Here is a 13160-nt window from a genome sequence, read left to right as displayed (position 1 = left end):
GAGTCTATTGCACACAGAGATGTTTTAGCATGTGTTCAGTTGTGTGTGTGTGTGTGTGTGTGTGTGTGTGTGTGTGTGTGTGTGTGTGTGTGTGTGTGTGTGTGTGTGTGTGTGTGTGTGTGTGTGTGTGTGTGTGTGTGTGTGTGTGTGTGTGTGTGTGTGTGTGTGTGTGTGTGTGTGTGCGTGCGTGCGTGCGTGCGTGCGTGCGTGCGTGCGTGCGTACATACAATTACGTACACACATAGTGTCAACACAAAAGGACAACTGATGAAAATGCAAAGCCATCCTACCGCACTAAAATCCAGCAAGTCACTTAATTCCTTGTCCGTTCCAATAGCGGCAATCCGCTGCAGTGGATTCATCCTGGCAATCTAAGAACCTGTAAAGAGAAAATAGAAGTTCTCATCGGACACTATGATGACTTGTCGGATTGTTTGTTGCCACACACTATATCAATAATGTTACTGTAGCCTATACATCAGTGGTTTACTGGTTTCCAACCTTTTCCATGTCAAGGCCCCTTATTTATTCGGTGTTTGAGCCACGGACCGCCATTTGATGACATTTAGCCTCTCAGACCAAAGACTTCCAATATTGTGTAATTGTTGGATAAGATCTGTCCACAATCCCATGCTGCATTGATGTTGGTACCATTAGGAGAGACAACAGGCAAACGTCAAAATATCAATTCTTCTAGGCCTACATTCTCTAAAGGCTTCTTGTAAATTAAGTAATGCAGATGTTTAATAATGTAACTCTTGAGAGCGTAAAATGAAACCAAATTTGAAACCAAACCATTTGGTTTCATTTTACGCTCTCAAGAGTTCAACATCTATAAGGGTCCATTTGGTTCCCAACTATCATTTAGTTGGGGACCACCTGGAACCCCTTCAAGGACCACTGGTTGAAAACCACTGGCCTATTGGAAGATGCTGAATAAAAGGAATAATGTATCACTGATATCTTCTGGCAGATATATCTGACAATGCTGCTAGAGATCCTATATACAGTAGTTGGGTTGTTTATGGCAGTTCCGTGACTGCGGAGAGCAAAAGGTCCGTTTCTCAATGGATGTGTCATATAGGACAGGGGTTCTCAATGTTTTTGGCTGGGGAGGGACCCCCGGAAATGCTTTGGCCATGTCTCGCGAGAGATCAGGACTGGGGGCCCTGGTGGACGTTGCTGAGGAGGGATCAGGATTGAGTCAGCCCCTGAGGGGGGAGTGACTGATGAGTGCCTTTCACTCTACAATGTAGATCGGTCAATGTGCAAGACTGTTAACACTTTCAGCGCCTCCTGCTGGCCATTTGAAATTACCGCAGGGAGCCAGCTATAAACCCTATATAGGCACCATTCTATTACAGTCAATACATCATTCTCACCATCTGGCATCCATCATGTTACCTTAATGCATGTTCGGACTAACGGGACTTCGGATCTATGGGCAGTTCCCGTTACAGAGAAACCAAAAGATCACGTCACCCTTGTGGACATGGGGCTGATCTGGAGGTCCTCTAGCGACCCCCACTCTGGAGGTCCTCTAGCGACCCCCACTCTAGAGGACCGTGAGGCTGATCTGGAGGTCCTCTAGCGACCCCCACTCTAGAGGACCATGAGGCTAGGAAGAGGGATGGCTCAGAGCACCTCTGGAGTAACTACCAGGATAAAATCTGTTCTATCATCTCACGCCATGCTGATGCACGTCTCATCATTCTCGTCAATGACAAATATGACCTTCTCTTCAGCATCAAGGAAGATGAGCATGATCGTTGAGCAGTAAAAACACCCTCATACCCCAAATGTTTGCTCCAAGTCCGAAGGCAAGTTCCCAGGAGCTGCCGAATTCAACCAACTCATGGTCAACTCAGGAAACAAGGTGAGACTGCAGAAGCTTGTGACGGAACGCGATTGAAAGCACAAGTTTGTCAGGTGCAGGGTGATGTTGTATACTGTGAGGGAGAAATGTCAACCCACCATGCCAACTGGCATTGCAAGCAGGGAAGCATCCAGTGGCAGATACAATGGTGCTCTCTGCTTATGCTCTGAGGAATGGGGACTACACTGAGGACACGGACGTGTATGTCCAAGCGGCTTTTGTCTCACAAAAACTCAGAGGTGATCTCCTGATGCAGTGATGTAAATAGGTTTTCAATGTAAAAACCTTTTCAATGAGTCCCGGGATGCAGGGATGGTCTTTTAGAAATGAGTCCCATGCAGGGACATTGTATGAGTCCCACTTCAACAACGTTAGGAGTCATATTTTGCCATTTTTACAAATTGCAGCATTTAACTCCCATTTAATTTTATATGGGTATAATGTGGTTATATTCATGTAGAAAACAGAAGAAGAAATTATTATTATAACTAAAGCTAGCAAAATAAACTAGAATAAAAAACAGTACAGTATTACAGTATAGTGCATCCCGTTGATGCAGAGGTTGTTGTTTTATTGCGTCACTTAACTATAAACTGCGTTTTGGGATGCAAAATGCACCCTATTTTAATCTCTGTGATTAGACGCAAGCATGTATTGATCAAAAAGTTAAACTTTTTGACCTCTGTGTACTTTATTGAGGTTATTGTTGATGTCCTCTGTAAGTTCATCAAGAATCCTTTCAGTCGTTGGTGGATAAGAGCCTCTCCAGAGCAGGACGCAGTTACTTTATCTGTACATATGTTGACCTTTTGACCTCTGAGATGGTTAGTTGTACTGGCACATAGACATAAAGGCTAGATGGCTCAAGGCGGAGTCTCTGACGTAGTTCACCCGGCGGCCATCTTGCTTCGGGACTACAGTACAGTATGTTCAATGGCAGCTCAAACAAAAACATAACTCGCTCAAATCTTGACGGATTTACAAACGGGTTGGTTTATTACAAACGTTGTCAACGTGGCTATGATCCAGGACGCTTATCTGCTTAATTTTGTTTTTATATGAACGTCGTATAAAAGCATATAAGTATGCGGACGTCTCTGACGTTTATAACAAACCAAACCGTTTGAAAATCGGTTGAAAATTGAGCCAGTTATGGTTACATGCCCCATAGACACAATGTTATGCTGCCCCGAGGTAAGATGGCCGCCATGTAGCAACGTCGCTCTCCATTGGCCAGAGTGCGGGTGAGCCATCTAGCTTTCTTATATATCTAAGTACTGGCATCAGCTTGAGCAGAGCTTTCATTTGAGCCTAATATGAAGGTTCTACGACAATTTTGAAAAATTGACCTTTCAGAGCTGATAATTGGATAAGAAATGCAAAAACAGGTTAAATCATTAAATTAACATAAATGATGGATTCCTCAGACCAAGAAGTCACAGAAAAAAAGTTCCACACATCACTAGAGGGCAAACCATTGAAAAGTCAATTTTCGTCATAGCTGGTGATAGCCATTTTGGATTTGTCCCCACCCTTTTAAAAAAGTACACCCCGGTCACATTTGTTTAATAACCCTCCTAGATGACAAATCCATTGAGAAATGGACCTTTGCTCTCCGCGGTCACGGAACTGCCATAAATGACCCAACTAATAAGTAAATGACTGAAAAGTAATTGCAAGTATTTGTTTATAGGCCTACTTTTACCCCCCCCCCTACCCCGCCCCCTCTAAACTGAATGAAAAGATGAAGGAAAAAAATTATAATAAAGAGCAATTTGATGTGAAAGCGCTTTGAATGGACGTGGCAGGCACACACACACACGCAGCTTTGTGACAACCCCAAATATTGCAGCATAGATATTTAAGATTATTTCATACATTTATAGAACTCCCTAGATATAGGCTACAACGCCCCCCACCCCCACAGGTATACAAGTAAACACGTGCAGGTTAGCTTAGATTATTATTATTTTTGTCATAGCTTGTATGTTTTTTTATGTGGAGCTGTCTTCTTTTTTGCAGCTTGGATGATAATATGTTTGCTTTAATAAAACTGTCCTGTTCTGTAGCATCATGTTTCTATGATCTGTGTGTTAGCTTGGAGATCTGTTCTGTAAGCGTGGAGTTTTGGGAGGGGGGGGGGGGGCAGCGACACCCCCACCACCACCACCATGCGCGTACTGTAAACGGTACTGTACACATAAATCAAGCTCAAGCTCAAACGCAACAAGAAACACCGATTTGAGTCGCGATAACGACTCACAGAAACACAAACATTAAGCTCGTGTTTATATTATTATACAACCTTCTGCATTTATACTTATAACGTTAGCGATGCTAACGTATCAAAAGCTAACGAGCTGCATTAAAGATTTACAGTCATATTGGTATTGATTGGATGTGTGTAGCTATCAAAAGCTGCAATATGAAAGCAACTGCAATGGAACTATATGCCTTCTAACATGCAACAGAAAAGCTTCGACCGCAACTCAAAATGTGTGAAATGTGCCAACGTTCATTTAGAATAAGAACATTATTTTAAAAACAAACAATAACAACATCTAGCAATAAGTGACCATATCATTCAACAACACCCCCATGCAGTCTTTCTTATAACTCCCAACTTATTTCACCTACCCGCGCGTCCGCAAAAAGCTTTTGGCACAAACTCCTGTAAATATATATATATTTTTTACCTTTATCCGTATTATAAATCCAACTAGGGTGATCGGGAGGGATGGGTGGCGGAATGGAGGACTCGAACTCTCGCCTCAAATAAAGTGGAACAACAGTGGTTTAAAATGCAGCAGCAGTGCTACCTGGAAAGGAGAAATAATCCTCCACACATAATATATCACTTACGAGTTTCCCTTAGGCAGACATTTTTGCTTTGCAAAAAAAGAGCCTCAGCACCTCCTGATGACACTTCATGGCTGGTTGTATCCCTCCGCCGAGCACAGTCAGTGACACGATTTCCCCCATTGGATAAATGTGTGTGTGTCCCCGCGCACGCACGCACGCACGCACGCATGCACGCACGCACACACACGCACTGTAGCCAGCAGCATGCTATTGCTTGCTACTGTAGTTACATACTGTACTGTAGCACATGCAGTCAGTCAGTGGTTCTCAGGGGAACCCCGGGGGTCCTTAAATCCTTGGGGGTCCAGGGGGTCCCCCAGCTAAATGATTAGTTAGGAACCAAATGGACCCTTATGGGTAACTCGGAGAGTGTAGGCCTACAAATGGACCCAAATGGTTCCATTTGTTTGTATACACACTCGAGTTAAATTAACATCACAATATACATTATTGTGGTCCCAGAGATAGAAATGCCAAAGCGGACTGACCTCATGCTTCCTTCTATGCATGAGGAGTCCAAGCTGCTTCTTTTCACCTGACAGTGGGAGAGTTTCCCCGGTCCAGCCATATATACACGTTATTCCGATCAGTTCCTTTCCCCTCCGCATCAGGCCAGGGGGGAGGTAGTTTAGAGACCAGGATTACTGCATGTTTTTTGTGTTCCTAGAGGACATGGAGAGAACATGCAAACTCCACACAGGAGGAAAAGGGGGACTTTGAGGCAAAAGGGCAGGTGCCCAAGCCCCAAAAACCCCCCTTCCCCTGCACGCCTGCCTAGGACTTTCCAACGGCAAGGACTTTCCAATTATGAGGAGAAGGACCATTGATGCAGGAGTCAGGACAAAATTATAATCTTTGTAAATGTTATTATTAGCTGGGGGCGAACTCGTAAGAAATCACCAGAATTTGGCTCTTGTTGACTAGTTTTTGAATTTTGGTGTGGTGTTAGGTATGGGTATAAGGTTTTCAAAAAGCTGTGCAAACGCGTTGGAACTTGGGTGTGCCCCCTAGTGGGCTGTTTTTACAGACTCAAATATTAGATAGGTATAGCTATGGTTGTAAACCAAAATAATTGATAAAGGAGATTTTGTACTATTGGGTGTGCTAAATGACTATAAATGACTAAATGACTATAATATAATACTAAAATCTTATAGGAAAAACGAACAACCAGAAAGGCATCGTTTTAAAGATGGCGTCCACGGTGGCTAAAATGAGCTAAAATACCTATAAACTGGGATTTAATATGTAAAAAATCATAACAATTATGCACTTCGTAACTACTTTTTGAATTTTGGCATGGTGTTAGGTATGGGCATAAGGTTTTCAAAAACCATTGCAAACCAATTTGGCTCGCCCCCTATAGTGGTCGGTTTGCAATGAAACCACTATTAGATATGTCAGTATATGGTTGGCACCCCAAATAATTGATAGAAGAGATTTTTCAATGGATTCTGTTACCATTGGGTGTGCATTTTAGCTCCCGGCAGCGTCACATCAAAATCATAACAATTATGCACTTGGTAACTGATTTTTGAATTTTGGCATGGTGTTAGGTATGGTCATAAGGTTTTCAAAAACCATTGCAAACTAATTTTGCTCGCCCCCTAGTGGTTGGTTGGCAATTAAACCATAGGCATTTTAAGCTCCCGGCAGCTCCATCGTGGACGCCATCGTGCAAACGATGCCTTTCTGGTTGTTCGTTTTTCCTAAGATTTTAGTATGTTATTTAGCACACCCAATCCATTGAAAATTTTCTTCTATCAATTATTTTGGTTTTCAACCATACCTATAAGTGTAATATTTGAGTCTGTGTAAACAGCCCACTAGGGGGCGCTCCCAATATGTTTGCACAGCTTTTTGAAATCATTATACCCATACCTAACACCACACCAAAATTCAAAAACTAGTCACCAAAAGCCAAGTCTTTACAAGTGCGCCCCCAGCTATATTGGAAGTTGGTGGAAACCTTTTTTTAAAACAATGATGCTGCTCAAGGTTCTATACATGATGTCTAGGCCAGTGGTTCCCAAACTTTTTCATGTGAAGGACCCCCAAACTGACACTAATTAGCCCACGGACCCCCACTTGAAAAGTATATGCCAGGGAGTAGGACACCCATAAGAGAAGATTTGTACGGCTCTAGCAGTGATTCTCATTCTCAACCCATTTAATTTCTATAGGACCCCCAGTTTGCCATGTACTAGTCTACGGACCCCCATTCAATGGCATTTCTATCTCTGGGACCCCCAATTTATATAGTAAAATCAATGTTAATTTAACTCTGAGAGCTCGAGTTACAGACATCTGGTTCCAAACTGGGACGCCCTGGAACTTCCTCAGGACCCCTGGGGTCCCCGGACCCCACTTTGGGAAGTAGCCTAGACTCTTAGGCTAACTTCGATGACACTTCAGTTTGGTCAGTTCCATTATGATAGAAAAAAAGGGGACACATCATCATCATGACACTGCAGTGCAAACAGCCCAAAGATATAATAGCCTACGGATATATATACGGCTGTGCTATATCGTACAGGATGTAAATATGTGTTTTGTTATTTATCTCATAATAACATGAGGGAACCACCTTAAATGTTTGTGGGAACAGCGCAAGGTCCCTGTGGCCTGTGCGCATAACTGTATACCGGAACTACTTTTCCTCCGCCATGGTGAGCGAGAGGGACCGTCCGCAGCTAGAATGCTGAAGTAATATTAGCATTGGACACTCATCTATATTAGGGCGACATGAGGGGCTGTAGCTAACTTGTAAGGTCTCCCAAGAGAGAGCAATGTGCTTTAATTCCACCATTATATGTTTCCGTTTTGTTTATGTTGTTGTTGTATGTATGTTTGTGGCAGCGGTGGCCGAACGGATAGCGGCGCGGTCTTGATACCGGAAGGTTCCTAGTTCGAATCAGCCGTCCGACACGTTCAAATTACCACCGCTGAAGTGCCCTTGAACAAGGCATTGAACCACTACGATGAAATGTGTTCTATGAGCAGGGCCTGGCTGGAAACAAGTTCTTGAGCTTAGCCCAGATACCCTGGGTAAATATAGATTTCATTTCATTTCATGTGCAAGTGCAACACATTTGAAGTGCTTTAAATTGTGTTAAGTGAAAAATAAACAAAGTGTTCTTCAAACTGTATATTGCAGTGGTTCCCAAAGTGGGGTTGGACCCAGAAATATTGGTATAAACTTTTATGATTCAAATGTCATATAGGTTTAGCAGATGAGATTAAGCTTGGTTGCTAAAAGTTGCACGTTTACAATTTGAGTAATTAGCATAATATGTAAAAAATAAATGGTAAATGGTGTATTTATATAGCGCCTTTATCCAAGGCACTTTACATAGATTGTGCATTACATTCACCCTCACACACACATTCATATACACTGATGGCAGTGGAAACCATGCAAGGCACCAACCAGCAAATCAGGAGCAATTTGGGGTTCAGAGTCTTGCTCAAGGACACTTTGACACTTATGGGGAGCCCACAGGGTTCAAACTGCGGTTGCAGTTCGAAGTGGCTGCAAACTTGCGGTTGCAGCCACTCTACCCCTGGTGGCTGTGGTGTAGATGACCATATACCAATAACAACCTACAGTATAGGCTATAAGGCAAAACAAAAATCTAAATTTCATCATTCTTTAAGTAGCATGTGACATGTCAAACTAGGGGGTTTTCATGATTCTGAATCCATTCCAAGCATTAGTTAAGCACAAAAACACTCCTTGGTTATGGCCGTTTTTAGCCCTAGGGGTCCTTGAGGGAGTTCCAGGGAGTTAACTCAGAGAGTGTTAGGGTCCATTTGGTTCCATTTGTACACTATCAGAGTTAAATTAACATTGATTTTACAATATAAATTGGGGTCTCAAAGATAGAAATGCCATTAAATGGGGGGTCCATAGACTATAATGCATGTCAAAACATGGGGGGTCCTTGAAATTAAACGGGTTGAGAATCACTGCTAGAGCCGTAGAAATCTTCTCATATGGGGAATCTCATTAGTGTCAATGTGGGGGTCCTTGACATGAAACAGTTTGGGAACCAACTGCTTCAGACCATTAAGTCAGGCTATATCCAACATGTTGTGAGATTGTGGATCTGCTATTTGTTTTGTATGTGGTTGAAACTTATTGAGGATTTATTAACTGAAATTACTACCTACGACTATAGAATGTCTTGAGAAAGGCATAAAGTAGGTCTGCATGAATATTAATGTTAATCTTTTAGTCGGAACTGTGGAATATTGAGATAAAGATCACGCATTTTGCTATTGCTTCTCCTTCCTTATTTTTGTTCCTTAAAAAACATAAAACATAAAACTTACAGCAACCCCATTATGTTAAATGATAATAATTGTCTTCATGGTCATTCTGACAAAAATAAATATGATAGCACGCAAATAGGACCATGTTGCATGTTTCCAAGTCTGAGTCTCCAATATAAAGCCAACTTTATCCAAGTTGGATAAACTATAGTTACCGGAGAGCAAAGTTTTTGAATGGATGACAAATATTAAATTAGGCAGTTCCACCAGAAAACTGGTGCAGGGACCTATGGTACAAACCTAAGTTGCGAACCTACTGCCTTATAAAGTAAAGGACATGTACACTGTAGAACCTTATGTGAAGTTTAATTTAAACAAAAGACAACGATCTCTCTGTGCTCAAATAAGGTCAGGAACATTACCATTAGCACTGGAGACTGGCAGGTTTAATGCCACCCCTGAAGATGAGAGATATTGTCTGTTCTGTGATCTAGATGAAATTGAAAACGAAGTTCACTTTTTGTTTTACTGCTCTAAATACGATGACATAAGGGATATTCTGGTTAATAAGATGTCTTCTATGTGGGCATTTCCTAGATTGAAATGACTATGTAAAAATGGAGATATGTTTTGCCAAAGGGACTTTCGTTGTAGCAGATTTTATCTGTCAAGCTTGGGAAAGAAGGCAGAGTACTCTGTATACTTCTGAGGTGTAATACACTGAATTATGTAATGTAAACATGCTGTAATGCATAAATGATGTAATGTAAAACATGCTGTAATTGCAACTGTGAAATAGTGTCTTATAAACCCATGAGGGTTGGGCACAAGCTGTGCATGACACGAAAATAAATAAACAATCAAAAAATCAAAAATCAAAAAGAAAATCCTACAACATTTTAATCAATTGGGCAAATACAACAATGTGCTCAATTTCTATTTTGAGGACTTAATACAGGCATACTAGTCACTGCATTATTCTGCAGAATACATTCGATAAATATAGGCCACACTGCTCTTTATATTTACGATCAGTTGGGCTACAGTTGCATGATGATGCAACTGCATAATCAAAGGTGATTCATTATACATCTTCGTTAAACCGATGTAGTTGTATAGATTGATTGATTGATTGATTGAAATATTTATTATGAGTTTGCAGAATTACAGTACATTTCAAGCACAACTCAATACAAAGACTGTTAACTGTGAGTGGACGACCCAATAAAGCATTACACTTGTTTACAAGAGGGTCCACCTTGTTCAATTCATCAAAAACATTTAGAGACGTACAAATAGACACAGAACAGGAATTCATCATAAAGGAGGTAAAAAGAGAAAAGAAACATTATACAGTGAGGGAGAAAAAGGGGTGGGTAGTTTGGGAAGATGTAATAGTTCTCCAGAAAAAGCTACAATTTGTGAGTGTCTTCATTATTCATTCCAGACTGCCACCTGTTGGACAAACAACACCATGATAGGCATGTGACAGACATGTTCCATTAAGTGATTAAGACCAAAGGGCACCACATTTTATGTATGAAAGTAGTTAACCAACCCTAAACTTAAACCTACGAAAGAATAAGTCAACACTTTATAAATTATAAATGTATAAGCTCAATGCTGAACCAAAGTGTTAGACCCCTTCTTTTCTTGTTCATTATTGATGGGCCTAATTATGGCGTTCTGTGATGTAGCCCAGGGGTTCTCAACCCGTGGGTCGCGACCCCTCAGGGGGTCGCCAAATTATTTTGGGGGGGTCCCCAAATTATTATTATTATTATTGTTTTTGGGAAACTGAATGGCTGGTAAATAGAAATGAAGATGCATAAACTTTCCTTAATGATTAGATCTGGTTTCAGTATTCATTTATGATATATTTTCTCTATTATTAAGGTTATTTTTGCAGTCAGTTTGTATTGGGGGTGGGGAGGTGGGCAGGGCGGTGGTCGCGACTCGCGAGACATGGCCAAAAACGTTGAGAACCCCTGATGTAGCCTATACCTATTGACATGAATAGCACATGCAGGGAACATGGTTAATACAAATAATGAGTTTTTCTTACTTTTACATAACCAGTGTTGTTTTTGGCAGCATGTTTTGATTTTAGTTTTAGTCATAGTCTCTTGAATAGTTTTCATTTAGTTTTAGTCGCATTTTAGTGTTAGTCTAGTTTTAGTCGACTAAATATCATAAGATTTTAGCCGAGTAAATCTACTTGATTTAGTCGACTAAAATTTATTTTGCCGTCGTAATGACTGTTTTTACACTTGCTGAAAATAGCCGATCTACAAGCTCACAACGCTGCGACGCGTTGTGACCTTGTGGATCTGCTATTTTCAGCATGCAACCAAGTGTAAAATGACGTATACTGGATCTCTTGTCCACTCCTATAGATCTATAGTCCCTTCCTAACATATAGTTTGTATTTGTTGACAAAATTGTCAGTTTATTTAGTCTTAGTTTTAGTCATCATAGCTTAGTTTTCATTTAGTTTCCATTTAGTTTTCGTCTGTGAAAAAAGGTAGTCGATGGTATGATATATAAAATAGAATATATGACAGCCCAGTTACAAATTAAGCTCCCTAACTTCAAAAGGGAGTTAGTGGCAGAATATCTGGCAAGTGAGAGAAAATGGAACATGTATTGTAAAATGAAATGAAATTGCCTGTAAATGATTCTATAATGGCAATAAACACAAAAAAAAAGGTAGTCGACGGACATTTTTCGTCTTAGTTTTAGTCGACGAAATCAACACATAACGGAGCAGGAATTGTGATGAGAGACATGGAGAAACAAAAATATGATTGATTGACGCTCCGTGTGAAAAAAGTTGAAGCCAATTCAACTTTTTTTTTGTTGCAGCGTGTCAGTCAGCCCAGCCCCACGAGTGTTGAGCATCAGTTCCATATTTGCAAATGATTTGAATGAGCAAAGATTGTTGGACGACCACTTCAGAGACTATATATCCACGTATGATAACAGCATCCTAAGGTTAGCGAGGAATATCACCTCTAATACTAGCCATGTTTTGCATGGAAAGTATAGGCTGCTGCCTTCAGGAAGGAGATATGGCTTAATCTGAGGCTTAATCAGGATTTTGGACCAGGACTAGACTGAGCTGTGGACATTGCTCTGCATGTGCCCTTATGTTTCTATATGTATGTAACTGTATTTTATTTTTTGTCCTGTTATGTCAAATGTGTATATGTGTTGGCGTATACAAGGCCGCTGGGTCGCAAAACAAATTTCAGTTCAAACTGACAATAAAGAACTATATCATATCATTGTTGATCCCAAGTGTATAGGTTTGTGGAGTACGCTCTATGAAACTAATGTAACTATAAACTGACCAAGAAGCTTGTCTATGTCCCAGACAAGCAGTCAAGACCTGATTCATTGTAACATTATTATTTGTCCAACAGATGGTACTAGAGGTCTATTCAAAGAATTAATCGAGGTGATTCTGTGATCTTGATCAGGGGTCATCATGGGGTCATCAAAGACAACCTTGAACCTTGGCTTGTGGGCCCTGGGGGGGGGGGGGGGGGGGGGGGGATTTCCGTGTCCATTCTTTTTCTGTTGCACGTTAACCTTTTAATTAAAGCTACTGTATTTGCAGTATTAGTAACTAATTTAGCTCTCTCTGAGTGGTGCACTCGGTTTGTTTTGGTACAGTAAGAAGGATCAAGTGTAGCCAGGGCCTGAGGGCCAGTGTTGTTTTTGGCAGCAAATTTAGATTTTAGTTTTACTCATATAGTCTCTTGAATGGCGTCCATTTAGTTTTAGTCACATTCTAGTCACCCGGAATGTTTTTAGTGTTAGTCTAGTTTCAGTCGATTAAATCTATAGTTGATTTAGTCGACTAAAATGTATTTTGGCGGGCCTTGATGCCGTCGTAATTACTGTTTTTACACTTGCTGAAAATAGCCGATCTACAAGCTCACAACGCGTCGCGCTGCGACACGTTGTGAGCTTGTAGATCAGCTATTTTCAGAGTGTAAAATGACTTACACTGGATCTCTTGTCCACTAGTCCCTTCCTAACATTTTAGTCTAGTTTTTATTTGTTGACAAAATTGTCAGTAAATTTGGTCTTAGTTTTAGTCATCATAGCTTAGTTTTCATTCAGTTTCCATTTAGTTTTC

Source organism: Electrona antarctica, assembly GCF_951216825.1.
Source record: "Electrona antarctica genome assembly, chromosome: 3".
In the NCBI taxonomy this organism is placed as follows: Eukaryota; Metazoa; Chordata; class Actinopteri; order Myctophiformes; family Myctophidae; genus Electrona; species Electrona antarctica.
The sequence above is the reverse complement of the archived record's forward strand: the minus strand, read 5'-3'. Positions refer to the sequence as shown.